We start from the raw sequence: 16,054 nt of genomic DNA on the forward strand, positions 1-16,054 counted from the left end.
TCTTTCTGTCGTCAGTTCCTAACAGGTGCTGAGACAAAACGCGCTCAATCGCTGCAAATCTCGTTAGTATGCTTTCTGGCGACAATTTCTCCCATTTTGCGCCCCCAGTCCGGAACGGCACCCGCAGGGACACCTTAGCACATCCCAGCATGGCCGCACTCAGCCGGATTCTGCGTGGGGCGGAGTCGGAAGCGGTCCCGCCCCGCCTCCTGGTAGGAAGGGGGTTTCCGCTTCCGGCAGCGGCGGCTGCAGCCTCGCTCTGGTCCCTGCGGCTGGCGGCCGAGCCGTGTGTCTCCTCCTCCGCCGCCGCCATATTGTCTGTGTGAGGAGAGGGGAGAGCGGCCGCCGCCGCTGCCGCTTCCACCACAGGTACTGTGGGAGCCGCCAGGCGAGGTCGTTGGTGTGTGGAGGTGGGTCCGGGATAGGACGACGGGTCGCGGTCGGCCCTCGCGCTCCCAGCGGACTCCCGAACGGCCCATCGCCTTCCCCTGCCCCCCCCCCCCCTTACACACACCAGCCGAGGCCCCTGCAGCCCATCGGGGAGGCCTGGGGCCACCCTTCAGGACCGCGAGCGAGGCTTGCGGGGCAGACGCTGATGTGAGGGTGGGAACTGGCTTTCTGGAGTCCCGCTTATGGCGGGGGAGAGGGCTGGACTGGGGCGGGGACTAGGGGGCAACTTGGAGGAGGGGGTCGCCTGAGGGGGAAGGGAGCTTGAGGGGTGGGGCCACAGGGGGATGCTGGGGGAGGGTGCCCAGGGGAGTGGTGCTTGATGGGTAGGGTGGGGTGAACCCTCCCGGGAAGCGGAGCAGCTGGAGTGGGGGCCTTCTAAGGGTCCCTGTGGGCCGGGCTGGGCTTCCCACCTGCAGACTGGGGTGCAAAGAGGAGGGAACCCCGGGCGAGGTCGCTGGGAAGAAAGGGGGAAGGGACCGCGAAGTGGGGCCGAATGGGTGGAGTTGGGAGTTCAGGGTTAGTTGGGAGCCTGGGTGGTAGAGAAGTATGTAGAATGGAAGGTTGGCCAGCAGTATCCAGCCTAGTTTGTGACCTTTCGGAAGAGTACGACTTCTATTTTGTTTTTTTGTTGCTGCTGTTGTTGTTGTTTGTTGTTTTGCAGCGTCGGAACGTTTCTAGTCTAAGCAGGTGATGGGTGGAGCTTCGGTAGTTTGTTTTTGGAAAGCGAAGTCAGGGTGGGAAGAAGTCGCTTCTTGACTCTTGGCTATTGTGGGAAGGGAAGAGTTCCGAAACGAAGGTGGTGCCTTGACTTGGGAAGGACTCGGTTGCCTTGAAGCTGCTGAGGTCTGCGAGAAGGGGGCACGGGGAGAAGACGTGCAAAGAAAACTGGAAGGGGACGATTTTAGCAGGAGTTAGGAGGCTGCATCACACCTAAGGAGTGGCGGAGTCGGCCAGGGCTAAAGAACCAGAGGGCCTGGGTTCTCAAATGTCAGTGCCTTTGCTACTTAGCTGTGTGCCCTGATCTCTGTGAGCCTTGGTTTTCCTATCTGTAAAGTGGGGGCCGTAGGATTTCCTAGGTCGTACGTTTATGGTGAGCGGTAGAAAGGATACTTTGTGTCGAGTGCTTACCGCGGTACCTGGCAGGTAGTAAGCGCTTGGTAGGTTAAAGGGACCAGCTGGTATATTTAGGGGTCCTCTGTTCTACGTAAAAGGTGTGGTCAGGAACCAAACGGTGGGCGAGACTTCAGAATATTACACTTGTGGAAATTGCTGCAGTGTTTTGTTTCGTTGTAAGTCGATTTGGCGTAACTGGCTTGGTGGGCCCTTGAAAGACCAGGGCCAATAGCGGGTCTCCCTCGTGTCATTTAAAAAACCAAAAACCAAAAAACGTCAACTGCTGTTTGACCTGGGCACCTTTATCCTTCTGTGACTTTGAAATACTTGAGTTTCATTTGCTATTGGGGGAGGGTGTACAACTTGAAGAAAGAAAAGATTTGAAGTGTGCTTGGGTTGATTTATCCACTGATTACAAAGTTAGGTCACCCTGGGGCAACTTTTTTTTTTTTTTTTTAAACCCCGACATGCCCGGTTATGTCCTCCTGTATGGAATACAGTAGCGAAGAGAAGCACACGTTGAAGGGGAACGTTAGGTTAGTTTCTGTGTAATGGGTTTCTTGCCTTGCTGTTTGGGGATGAAACAAGTGGCAGCTTCCTTTCCACAGTGTATTTTTAGTTCTCCTGTTGCCTAGCCACTGTTACAGGCTGAGTCTTTGATTTTACTGTTGTCTCTGTCTCTGAACAGATACCTTTACTTCACATACTCCTTTGGAGAAAGGGGAAATTTTCTTCAGGAACTGAGTTGAAAGCCTTCCCTTAGGGTTTGGGTGTGTGGTAGACAGAATGATACCCTCCCCGACAAAGATGTCCATACTGTAATTCCCAGAATCTGTGAATGTGTTACATGGTAGAAGGGATTTTGCAGATCTCCTTAGAGTCACGAATCTGAAAATAGGAAGATGATTCTGCATTTCATGGATGGACCCAATCTACTGACACGAGACCTTGAAAGCAGAGAACTTGACCCCCACCTGGGAGTCAAGGGAGGGCAGAAGGGTGAACACAGAGATTGCGACCATGAGAAGGACTCCGTTTGCTGTTGCTAGAGGGGGCCACAGGGAAAGCATGAGAAGGAATATGGTCGGCTCCAGTGGCAGAGACCAGCCCCAGCTGACAGCCGGCACTAGGAAATGGAGACCTCAGTCCTACAACCGCCAGAAACTGATTGTGACCAACAGTCAGAATGAGCTAGGAAGTGGATTCTTCCCCCAGAGTTGCCAGCAAGGAATATACCTTGATTCTGGCCTCGTGCCCTAAGCAGAATACTTAGCCAGAGCCCGCGTAACTTCTGACCTACAGAAACTTCTGTGACCTGAGATAATAAATTTCTGTTGTTTGAAGCCACTCCTGTTTGTGGCAGTTTGTTACGGCGGCAGTAGAACACTGTATCGATTTTTGGTACCTGGAGTGGGGTACTGTTACCTCAAAATGTGGAAGTGGATGAAGGCCAGAAAATTTTTGAGGAGCGTGGTAGAAAAGACCTACAACAGATGGTAGAAATATGGTTGTTGACTCCTAGTGAGGGCTCAGGGGGAAATGAGGCAGGTATTAGAAACTGGAGGAAAGAGGATCCTTGTTACTTAGTGGCAAGTAAGTTTAGAATTGTATCCTGTGGTTATGTGGAAAAGAGAACTCGTAAGTAATAAACCTGGCTCTCCAGTGGAGATTTCCAAGCAAAGTGTGGAAGGTGGAGCCTGCTGTATTTGTGCCTGGGAGTCTGACTAACAACAGCGAACCCCTATGAAATTTACGTAAAGTCCATGAGATCCTTGAGGATTTTATACTAACAAAAACGAAGCCAGCTTGGATTGAAAGACATAGTATGAAAGTTAAAGAGGTCTGTTAAAACCCCCCAAAGTCTAGGCAGGAAACGGGCTGGTAAACTCAGGTGTGAGTGTGCTGCTTTTTGTTAAAATGTGGGTGACTCAGAAGCTGGAACCAAGAGCCCAGAGAGGTGGAGCTGAAAGCTGCAGAGGATTTTTCCCTGACTTTGAAATGGAATGGAGTTTGCCCAGATTTTGAAACTGCTTTGGACCAATGGATCTGTTTTCTCTTCCATTTTCCTTTTTTGGACTGGGAATTCTATAACTGTTGCCCTATACCTGTCCCACCCTTGTGTATTGGAAGCAGGTAGCTTGGTTTTTGTTTTCAGAAATTGTGCCCCAGGAGTTCTTATTGTATTATACACAAAGCCTCATCCACACCTGATTTAGATGATGAGATTTGGGACTTTTTAATTGATGACCTTTAGGTGAGATTTTGGGATTTTGAGTTGATGCTATAATGGAATGAGACCTTAGGATGGGATGGATGTATTTTGCATTTGGGAAAGATATGAATCAATGGAGGTCAGAGGGGGGGCTGTGGTAGATGAAATGACACCCTGCCTTCCCTCTCCCCTCCAAAGATGTCTGTACCCTAATCCTGGAATCTGAATATGTTAACATTATATGGCAAAAGGGACTTTGCAAATGTAATTATGGTTTAAGTATCTTAAGATAGGAAGATTATCCTGGATTTTCTGAGTGGGGCCAATCTAACATGAAGGCAAAGAACTTTGTCCAGCTGCAGTCAGAGAGATGGGTCAGAAGTTAGAGATTTGAAACATGAGGGGAACTCAACCCGCCATTACTGGAGGGGGCCTCATGGAAAGCATGTGGACAGCCCCTTGCTGACCACTAGCAAGGAAATGGGGGCATCAGTCATAACAACCACAAGAAACTGAACTCAGCCAGCAGTCTAAATGAGCTTGGAAGCAGATTCCTGTCCCTGCCCCAAGTGTCAGCAAGGAACAGAGCAAGGTGGACATCTTGAGGGTTTTTTTGTTTGTTTGTTTGTTTGTTTGTTTGTTTGTTTGTTTTGGTCTTGGGAGACCCTAAGCAGAAGATCCAGCCAAGTGCACCTGATTTCTGGCCTATAGAAACTGTGAGATAATAAATTTGTGTTGTTTTATGTTTGTGGTAATTTGTACAGCAACAGTAGAAAACGAATAGAGGCCTTTTGCTGATTTTATTTAAAACTCTCGGGGGGGGGCGCCTGGGTGGCGCAGTCGGTTAAGCGTCCGACTTCGGCCAGGTCACGATCTCACGGTCCGTGAGTTCGAGCCCCGCGTCGGGCTCTGGGCCGATGGCTCGGAGCCTGGAGCCTGTTTCCAATTCTGTGTCTCCCTCTCTCTCTGCCCCTCCCCCGTTCATGCTCTGTCTCTCTCTGTCCCAAAAATAAATAAAAAACGTTGAAAAAAAAAATTAAAAAAAAAAAAAAAAACTCTCGGGGGGATAGGGGTGCCTGGGTGGCTCAGTTGGTTGAGCGTCTGACTTCCACGCAGGTCACGATCTCACAGTTGTGAGTTCGAGCCCCACTTTGGGCTCTGTGCTGACATCTCAGAGCCTGGAGCCTGCTTCCAATTCTGTGTCTCCCTTTCTTTCTGCCCATCTCCACTCATGCTCTGTTTCTCTCTTACAAATAAATAAACATTAAAAAAATAAATAAAAAAAGAAAATTTCAGGGGGATTGTTTTCTAAAGAACAGAAGTAGTAAAGATTATTCTGCAAAGTGATTTGGTTCTAGAAGACTTCACAAAGTAATTGTGTTGAGTAGAACCTATGCCTTTTCCTTAGTGTTTAAATATCCTGTTACTGCCCTTAAATACAATTGGAATTGGCTAGATGACTAGCATTGAAAAATGTGGATTCTAGAGCTCTAGGCCATTTTGGTAGGATTTCTATAAATTGATGACTTTTCCTTGCCTATAATAAATGTCTTGAGTAAATGACATAATTTCTTCATTAATTTTTATTGGCTGAATAAAGCAATAAGTTTATATGACAGCCTTTTAAAGACTTATTTCTAACTTTTTAGAGGAGATGGAAATGGGTGGTCTTTTTTTGTGAATTGATAACCACCTATATACAGTAGTCTGTTCTTTTTACCCTTCCCACCCCAACCCGAAGTTGTTGTAACGTCTTTTCTCCCTGTCTGTGTCATTTGAGGTTAAGAATCACATTTGGGAATTATAATTGCAGTATGGAGTTCTAACTTTTAAGAAAGGCTGTCCTGCCGCAGTATCCTGCTGATTTGATTCATAAAATGTAGACTCTCAACTTTAGTGGGGACTTCAGAGGATGGAGGAAAGGAGACCACTTCTTTTCAATTTAGTTACCTGAATAGAAAGATGATTACAAAATTAGAACATTTCAGGGTATGAAGGCCTTTTTAAGATTATGTATTTGACTTTTGGGTTTAGAGTAAAGGAAATTGGGCCACATGAAGGTTAAGTAGCTCAACCTGGTATCAGCCCTGGAGCTGGCCTAGAATCCTGGTCCAGGCAGTGGAGATACATGGCTTTTGAACTGTATTCCTTGTGCACTCCCTGCCTTGCCCTTTTTCTAGGTTTTACCTTGGACAGATTCTCTCTGCCTCACCTTCCTTGTGGAGTCATTGTGAGAATTGAGGTAGTGTAACACATTTAACAGTACCTACCATATGAAGTGCCCCAAGGATGTTAACTGTTGTAACATTTATGATAGTTGTTTCGGCAACTATATGACAACTTCTGCATAATCCCGTTAGTTTGTATAAATTTAGAAACAGAACTGGTGAAGTTTAGCACTGGATTAGGTATAAGGTCTTAGCACTTTAAGGGAATGATAATGTTTGTGATACTTGATTTAAAATGAGAAACTGGTTGGGGTGCCTGGCTGGCTCAGCCGGTAGAGCATGCAACTCTTCATCTCAGGGTTGTGAGTTCGAGCTCCACATTGGGTGTAGCATACTTATAAATAAAATCTTAAAAAAAGAAATGAGAAACTGGATTTGATCCTTGGTCTGTTAAATTCATTGAGTGACCTGGGCCAAGTTTGTTTCCCAAGAGTATTAGTGTGTTTGTACACCTAAATTTTTTTGAACTCCTAAGATGGATAATATCAAAAGTGGTATATCATTTAGCTATTTTTTAATGGAAATCTGGGCCAGCTAGCTTTTCAAACAAAGAAATTCCTTCAGGATTAAGGAAAAGGAATTGCTGTCATTGTAACAAAGGGTATATTTGCATTGGGTTATAGACAATTGGTAGTTTTTCTTAAATATTTGATATGCTCTGGGATAGATTTCAACAGACCTAGTTGTTGACCAGATACCCTTCTTTTCCCACATAGAAATCAAGGATTAAGTCTTTTTAAAAGTTTAAGGTGAATCCTGCTAGGAGCGGTATTTCATTGGTTTCTACAAATTCTGTGTCATTCAGCCTTAGACATGAGAAGCCTACTTAGCAACAGTCGCTATGGTGGGCAAGCTTTTTTTTTACATTAGTGGTAATAGTGTTTTCTTGCATAGAAGATACCGGGTTATCTGAAGTGAGGGTTTTAGCATTAAATACCCAGATACATTTAGAATAATCTTTTATAATTTATATGTGTCACATCTTAAATGCCCTTGTATTGGCTACTTTTTTCTTTTCCTTTTATACTTTCTGATCTTGTGGATTTTTCTGACAGGTTTTTACTAGCTGAAACATTTTAATCTGCTTGGAAAAGTGAACACTTGGAATTTTTCTGAAGTTATGACTAATGCACTAATGGGCATTTCTCAATTTAGCTATCTCATTAATGTGCTATAAATTTTAAGAAAGCAACCCTGTGAAAAATGAGTGGGTAAATTATTTTCCTAAAAAATTGAATCATGTCATATCAGAAAATACACAATAGCCATTTTAGGCTATTGAATTTATAACCAGTGAAAAGGTGTTACTTGTTCAGCAGATCCTGAATGCCTGCTACATGTCTGGTAGGTGCTATCATAAGGATTTCTAAAATTAAAAAAAAAAAAAAATTGAGTATTTTATTTATTTTTGAGAGAGAGACAGAGTGTGAGCAAGGGAGGGGCAGAGAGAGAGGGAGACACAATCCCAAGTAGGCTCCAGGCTTCAAGCTGTCAGCACAGAGCCCCATGTAGGGCTTGAACCCACAAACAGTGAGATCATGACCTGAGCCAAAGTCAGATGCTTAACCGACTGAGCCACCCACGTGCCCCTAAGAATTTCTAGATTGTCCCTGTTCCCAAGCTTACAGTTGAATGACATTTTGTAATCCTATATCATTCCACAATGTAGTACCTTTCTGAAATGTTTTCTTGTGAAAACTCCTACTGGCTTTGTGTCTTAGGTAAAGACACAGAAATCTGGGTGGGGGAGGGATTGAGAATTTCTCATTCTTAATGGAATTCTTTAACTGAGACTGCGAGAGGGGGTGGGGGGGGCGCAACAGGATAGCTGGAAAGAACTCCATCTTTGGAGTGAGATGACCATATTTGGAGGTTACTTAACCTCTCAAACCTGGATTTTGCTATCCAATTAGGGTAGCAGCTACCTTGAGCCATTTATTAACCTTCAGTTTTTTCATCTTTAAATGGGGGTTAGTAGTACTTACCTCAGATGTTCTTGTGAGGATTAATAACTAAAGTACCAGCTAATGTTTTCTCTGAGTTACTGTGAGGATGAAGAGTTATTTTAAATTTTTTTTTCAACGTTTTTAAATTTATTTTTGGGACAGAGAGAGACAGAGCATGAACGGGGGAGGGGCAGAGAGAGAGGGAGACACAGAATCGGAAACAGGCTCCAGGCTCCAGGCTCCGAGCCATCAGGCCAGAGCCTGACGCGGGGCTCGAACTCACGGACCGAGAGATCGTGACCTGGCTGAAGTCGGACGCTTAACCGACTGCGCCACCCAGGCGCCCCTGAAAAGTTATTTTATAAAATACTGGATGCCTGACTAATGTGAGTTCTTTCTCTTTGCTGTCAGTGAAGACCATGTGTTCATTGCAGTGCTCCTGCTCTTTATTTTCATTTTCTGCTGCCAGGAGTTCTTATTTTTTAATGAGGCCTTTTGACCCGTACTTCCTGTTTCTGGTGTGTCCTGCTGGGTGAGTGAGGTACTGAATTGCTATTTAGGGGTGGGTCGGGTATGTAAGTTACACCCAGTGTAGATTGCCTCGGTTGCTCGGGTACAGTATACACTGCCAGAGTGGTTATCTAGTCTTGGTGAATCTAGGGTTCTCTTCTAGGTAGAGAAGTGAATCTGCCTAGCTCATACTCAGGGAAAGTTCAAGGTTTGCTCACCTGTAGCCTTGTGGACCTGGATCAGAGGTCTTATTCCCCAGTGGTTTGATCACAGTTTACTTGTACTTGTGTATTATGTGTTAGGAATATGTTTGGAGGAGAACTTTTTCCTGTGTTAACATTTTCTCTATGTCCTATTCTCTCAGGTATGATCTTAACTTTCTTGTTTGCTCTGAATTTTGCAATCAGACACTCGGTAGGCAAAGCAGGAACCTATCTTTATGAGTACTTTAAAGTACATAAATCATTCTATGTATTTATGACTATATAGACTGAATATATATATAGCCATCTGCTTTGGAGTTGGTCTTACATCTTTGAGCCGGAGAGAGGGAGAGAAAACCTTAAGATCTTAAGCGGGCTCCACACCCAGTGAAGAGCCTGACCCGAGGTTCCATCTCACGACCTGAGCCAAAATCAAGAATTGGACACCTGATCGAGCCATCCAGGTGCCTCTTCCATCTTTTAAAACCCGATTTTTATACCATTGTCTCCTGGTGACCATCCCATTCAGATAAGAGACTAATGAAGGCTCCTGATTGTTAAAACTCACATCCTCCACCTTTCACCTTGCTTCCAAATTTAAAGCAACCCATTTCGTTGTAGTATGTATCGTAGGCTGTTATTAAATCAGTGTGCAGAATTAGGGAAGTAGTGTTTAATTAGTGAAAATAACCTATTTAGGCTTTGAATCCTAAACAGAGTAGGATTAAAATCTGGCCTCCTTCACCTAGTAATCCTTTGATCTTTGGCAGGTCATATAACCTCTGAACCTGTTTCTTTTTTCTTTCTTCTTCTTCTTTTTTTTAATGTTTAATTATTTTTGAGAGAGCACAAGCAGGAAGGGGCAGGGGAGGGGGGCAGAGGATATGAAGCAGGCTCCGTGCTGACAGCAGAGAGCCCGATGTGGGGCTCAAACTCATGAACTGTGATGTGAGTTGGTGACCTGAGCCGAAGTCAGATGTTTAAGCGACTGAGCCACCCAGGCGTCCCTGAACCTGTTTATTTCTAAAATGGGAGTTAACATTTCCTCCCATGCTTGGTTTATAAGAGGCATTCAAATGGACAGCAGTAGTTATTATTACATACATAAATGCTGGATTATACTTTACTCTAGATCTCAAATGAAGTTTTCTGTCTTTGGGTTCCAGAGGGTTGTGGCCAGTGGAACAAAGTTTCAGATTGTGACTTTATTTTGATTGTGTTGCCTAGTAAAATGATATACAGATGAAGACTTCTTTGCCCATCATTTATTCTGTATTATTGAAGACAGTACTGGACTTCAAATTTATGTCAGATGTTTGAGGTAGAGCTGCCTTAATTCAAGTAAGTCAAACTGCTTGGGTTTTCTTATGATACTTCCCTTCATTGGAAGACCTCCCACTGTTGCTATGTTATTTATGTAACATTGACACTTTGATTCTTTTTCTGGCTTAAAGGTAGAGAAATGAAATTCACACAGAGCCCAAATGCTAATGTTTTTTGTTATTTCATACTTGCTGGTTTGCTTTATGGGAAAGCTTGAGTGTGTTGCCTTTTAAAACAGAAATGTTGTAAATTTTGTAGATGGGAATAAAGACAGGAGGCCCCATACTGTGTTAGGATTGTAATGTCTTAAATATCCTGCAGGTTTATGTAAGCAATAACTATGTGAGTTATCGAGTATTATTGTGAATATTTATATTTCAAATTTGGATCCTTAACAGGGCCAGAAGAAACTTAGGCTGTTGACTTTGAATGGGTAGTTCTTGCTTATTCGGTGTGTACTTGGAGTCTTAGGATTTGAAGGTCAGAGTGGGTTAAGGGAACTGTCAAGGAGCTAATTGTTAACCTTGTCTATATTTCCCCCAATTTAAGAAACGAAACACCACTACTTACATGGCATTAGCTTGATAGATGAGAGAGAATATTGTCCATGACCTTGAGATAAGAAAATAGAATCATTATACAGTGGAGCTGGAAAGGTAACTTAATTTAATCTTACATTCATGTTTACCATTAACCTGTTTGTTTGTTTATTTTGGCTTATTCTTCCAAGTTAGGGTTATGAAGCTTATGTTATTTTATTTTATTTTATTTTATTTTATTTTATTTTATTTTATTTATTTTATTTATTTTTTATTTTTTTATTAATCTCTGCACCCAGAATGGGGCTCAAACTCATGACTCTGAGTTCAAGAGTTGCACGCTCTTCTGACTGATCCAGCCAGGTGACTCAGATTAGGAGGTTTAGTTTGTGTTTGTTTTTCTTTTTTTTTTTTTTGTGCCAATGACCTACATACAAGTAGATGGTCTCTCAGAAGAAGTCATTGTTCATTAATGGTTATATCTGGATTAAGAGGTTGGAAAAGATGATTATATGTATATCCCTTGAAACAAGGGGAGTTATGAAATAGTTTTTTCAACTTACTGCATGGATTCTGACAGTTTCAGCTTGCGATCTCTGTATGTTATTTAAACTTGGATTTTTCAGCCAATGTGCTATATTAGCCTGTATTAGTGTGAGTTAACAGATGCGCTGAGGTACTGGTCCCCTCAGCCCTCTGGCCATTTGTGCAGGCTACATACAGGGCATCCAAGCCAATGTCTTTAGGTCCAAAAGTCTTGATCACTCATCCCAGTGTGCCATACAAATACTACTTTCTCTTGGTGTTTTGAATTTTAAAAAGGCAATAAGCACTGATTTAGAAGTTTGGTAATTGAGTTTTTTAACCGTTTTAAGACGCAAAAGGCCGCCAATCTTAAGATAATCTTGGCTTTAAATTTAGAAAAGACTATTTTAAAGTATCTCTCAGATCTAAAGTAATTCTCTTTCCACATACAATTGAAGAGATACACTTTTAAAAGTTAGGGGTTGGGGCGCCTGGGTGGCGCAGTCGGTTGAGCGTCCGACTTCAGCCAGGTCACGATCTCGCGGTCCGTGAGTTCGAGCCCCGCGTCGGGCTCTGGGCTGATGGCTCGGAGCCTGGAGCCTGTTTCCGATTCTGTGTCTCCCTCTCTCTCTGCCCCTCCCCCGTTCATGCTCTGTCTCTCTCTGTCCCAAAAATAAATAAAAAACGTTGAAAAAAAAAAATTTAAAAAAAAAAATAAATAAAAAAATAAAAAAAAAAAATAAAAGTTAGGGGTGCCTGGGTGGCTCCATCTGTTAAGCATTTGACTACTGGTTTTGGCTCAGGTCATGAGCTCATGGTACGTGTGTCCCATGCGTTCTGGCCCCACCTTGGGCTCTGCACTGATAGCCTGCTTGGGATTCTCTCCCTCTCCTGCTGGCATACTTCTCTCTCTCTCTCTCTCTCTCTCTTTCTCTGAATGAATGAACAAATGAACAACCATAAACGATTCAAATTTAGACATTTGAAAGAAATTCAGGTTCTGGGGCACCTGGGTTAAGCTTCCGACTGACTTCAGCTCAGATCATGATCTCACGATTCGTGGGTTCAAGCCCCACATTGGACTCTGCTTACAGCTGAGACCCTGGAGCCTACTTGGAATTCTGTGCCTCCCTCTCTGCCCCTCCCCTGATTGCACTCTGTCTCTCAAAAATAAATAAACATTAAGAGTTAAAAAAAAAAAAAAAATTCAGGGGGCGCCTGGGTGGCGCAGTCGGTTGAGCGTCCGACTTCAGCCAGGTCACGATCTCGCGGTCCGTGAGTTCGAGCCCCGCGTCAGGCTCTGGGCCGATGGCTCGGAGCCTGGAGCCTGTTTCCGATTCTGTGTCTCCCTCTCTCTCTGCCCCTCCCCCGTTCATGCTCTGTCTCTCTCTGTCCCAAAAAAATAAATAAAAAACATTGAAAAAAAAAAAATTTAAAAAAAAAAATTCAGGTTCTTACTTTTTTATACAGTGAAGCAAAACTAAAGTGTCCTTGCTTAGAACTGTTGTCCTCACCTGACTCTGAATACCACCTTATCTTTTCTGAAACTGACAGTTTGTTAATCATTCATCAAGCATAGGTCTCCTGCTAGAACATAAATTGGAGCCTAGGATACATTGTCTTCCTCTCTCCCTTCAGGAAAGAGTGGGATAATATATTGTACTTAGCTTGAGAAATTTAATGGTTTAATACTTATGAAAATTATCAAGTTAACCTTTTTAAATGTATATTTTACAATGTTTAAAGGGGATATTACCTTTTGTCTCTGATTTTTTTTTTTAAGTTTTATTTATTTATTTGAGAGACAGTGAGTAGGGGAGGGGCAGAGCAAGAGGGAGAGAGAGGATCCCAAGCTGATAGCACAGACCCTACATGGAGCTTGATATCATGAACCGTGAGACCATGACCTGAGCCAAAATCAGGAGTCAGGACGCTCAACCCACTGAGCCACCCAGGGCCCCTAACTCTGAAATTATTAATTCTGCTGGGGTTTACAGATTCCTCTGGGCCTGTAATAGAAACTACAGACTTTTTCTTCACAAAAATATACCTGCACATGCTATTTTGTATGTACTTTTAGGAGTTTCATTTACCTCTGATCTCATTGATGGACTCCATTTTCTTTTTTTTTTAATTTTTTTTTCAACGTTTTTTATTTATTTTTGGGACAGAGAGAGACAGAGCATGAACGGTGGAGGGGCAGAGAGAGAGGGAGACACAGAATCGGAAGCAGGCTCCAGGCTCCGAGCCATCAGCCCAGAGCCTGACGCGGGGCTCGAACTCACAGACCGCGAGATCGTGACCTGAGCTGAAGTCGGACGCTTAACCGACTGCGCCACCCAGGCGCCCCAATGGACTCCATTTTCAATGCCATAATTTATGTAGCCCAAATAAGTTTCGCCTTTTCATTCATTATTTTTAGTACTGTAACCAATTCACCTGATTTATCATTTGTCACACTATTAGTCTTTCAACAAATATTTCTAGACCATATGTCAGCTTTAGTGTTAGATTCCTGAGGATACAGAAGCACTATTCTCTGCCCTTGGAGTTTTGTTCAGCTAAAAAGATGTGTACGATGACCATGCTAGATGGAAGGGGTACGCAAAGAGTGCTGTTGAAGTGCAGAGGAAGGGCGTCGACCATTAGAATTTTTCTGTAAATCCATGTTTGGTTCTGCATTTCTTTTTTTCTTTTTTTTAATGTTTATTTTTGAGGTGGGGGGCAGAGAGGAGGGAGATGCAGAATTAGAAGCAGGCTCCAGGCTCTGAGCTGCCAGCACAGAGCCCAACATGGGGTTAGATCATGACCTGAACAGAAGTTGGGTGCTTAACCAACTGAGCCACCCAGGCACCCTGGTTCTGCATTTCTTAATTGGCAAAAAGCGTCTCGTGAATTGGAATTCTAAATGGTCTGAAATTGAGAACGTAAATGTGCTTGCCATTGCATGTAATAATGCTGAACATTTTCTTTGTCTGTATCCCCCCCCCCGCCAGTTACCTTTGTAAAATACGTAGTATTAATTAGTTTTCTAATCTTATATATGTATTTAGTATAGAGCAGGGATTGCTAACTCAAATACCTACAGGAATCAGACCAGTAAGATAAATGAATAGAGTTGTCCAGGTTTACCTGTGGCATCTCCAATGGTTGGGTTTAGATCCCATTGTTGCATAACATAGCTGAGGCAAGTGATTTTTTTTTTTTAATTTTTAAAAATTTTTAAAAATTAAAAAAAAATTTAATTTTATTTATTTATTTTTATTTTTTATTTTTTTGAGAGAGAGAGACAAACTGAAGCAGGCTTCAGGCTCTGAGTTGTCAGCACAGAGCCTGACGCGGGACTTGAACCCACTAACCGTGAGATCACGACCTAAGCCGAAGTCAGCCGCTTAACCGACTGAGCCACCCAAGCGTCCCTAGCCAAGTGATTTTATCAGCGCGAGAATACAGGATTATTGTTATCAGACAGACCTACCTACCTTTTCATCTTCCTTCTTTTGAGAAATTGAAGGTTAATTTGTGTGTGTGTGTGTGTGTGTGTGTGTGTGTGTTGGCAGCTAAGTCACACTTAAGTATTTATAATGAAAAATTTTAACACATAATTAAACTCGATAGCTAATTGCTTTTTTAAAACACTGTGTGAAAAACTTGTACATGAATGTTCATAGCAGCATTGTTCATAGCGGCCAAAAAGAGGAAACAACCCAAATGTCTGTTAGCTGATAAATGGATAAACAAAATGTAGTGCTTCCATACGGTGGATTTAGCCATAAAAAGTAATAAATTACTATGACAGAAACTACAACATGGATGAACCTTGGAAACATACTAAATGAAAGAAGCCAGACACATAAGATCACATTATAGGATTGATTCCATTTATATGAATTGTCCAGGATAGGCAAATCCATAGAGATAGAAAACAGATTAGTTGGGAGATGGGCATCAGGAACGACTGCTATGGGGTATTGGGTTTCTTTTTGATGTGATAGAAATGTTCTGCAATCAGATAGTAGTGATAGTTGCACATTGTGAATTTACTAAAAACCACTGAATTGTGCGCTTTAAAATGGTGACCTTTGTCACGTGGATTTTATATCAGTTTTTAAAATTGGGGGAAAAAATACTGTGTGAGCCAAATGGGACGACATTGTTTGCTATAGAACAGAATGAGTAGGCTGTGAATCTAGACAATAAATCCCCATCTCTTTGTGACTTTATAGAGATTATTCTGACTTGCCTTCTGTAAAATGGGGAAGATATTACCTAGGTCTTGGACTTGTTAGGTTTAAAAGTGACAAATATAAATTCTAAGAAATAGCATTCACATATCTTGAGAGTTGGAAGCCAGCCAGTGTTCTTCCTTACATTCTGCACCTTCCTTCCTGAAATTAGGTAAGTTAAATGATAGATCCAAGGTCATATTTAGTCTTAGTGGTTCCAGTGTTCTCGCTCTTTCTGTAACCTCATGGTGCCTTGTAAATCCAAAGTTCGGGTCTTTCAGTAATAACTATTTCCATGGCTCTATCACAGATTGTCAGGCACAGTGCTCATCACATGGGTAACACACAGCCTCATAAAAGCTTGTGGTTCCAAAGAAACATCTCTCACACATGTTGACTGGTTTCATATCTCATTGGGAAATAGTATTACTATTTTACCTTTGGTGTTGGTGATGGATGTGATTTCTGTAAGACTAAAGAGCGTCTTTAAAATTAGCTGTAGCGGTGCCTGGGTCGCTCAGTCGGTTAAGTATCCGGCTCTTTTCTTCGGCTCAAGTCATGATGTTCGTGGGATCAAGCCCCATGGCAGGCTGTGTGCCGACAGCTTTGGGCCTGCTTGGGATATATATATTCGTTCATTCTCTCTCTCTCTCTCTCTCTCTCTCTCTTTCTCTGCCCCTCCCCCACTCACATGCTCTCTCTTCCTCTCTCTCAAAATAAATAAACAAACATTTAAAAAATAAAATCAGGGGCGCCTGGGTGGCGCAGTCGGTTAAGCG

At 42.9% G+C, this 16,054-nt stretch overlaps 1 protein-coding gene across 2 annotated transcripts in view; it reads left to right on the plus strand.

Annotated features, from left to right (window-relative positions):
• The first annotated feature begins 226 nt into the window (after positions 1–226).
• The window catches only part of CSNK2A1 (casein kinase 2 alpha 1), a 56,197-nt gene continuing 40,369 nt past the window's right edge, over positions 227–16,054 (plus strand). The window contains exon 1 of one of the 2 annotated variants that reach the window (XM_058685177.1): positions 227–369. The gene's annotated coding sequence lies outside the window, so the exon portion shown is untranslated. The remainder of the gene's footprint in view (positions 370–16,054) is intronic. The other variant, XM_058685178.1, reaches the window with a different exon arrangement.

Source organism: Neofelis nebulosa, chromosome 9, assembly GCF_028018385.1.
Source record: "Neofelis nebulosa isolate mNeoNeb1 chromosome 9, mNeoNeb1.pri, whole genome shotgun sequence".
In the NCBI taxonomy this organism is placed as follows: domain Eukaryota; kingdom Metazoa; phylum Chordata; class Mammalia; order Carnivora; family Felidae; genus Neofelis; species Neofelis nebulosa.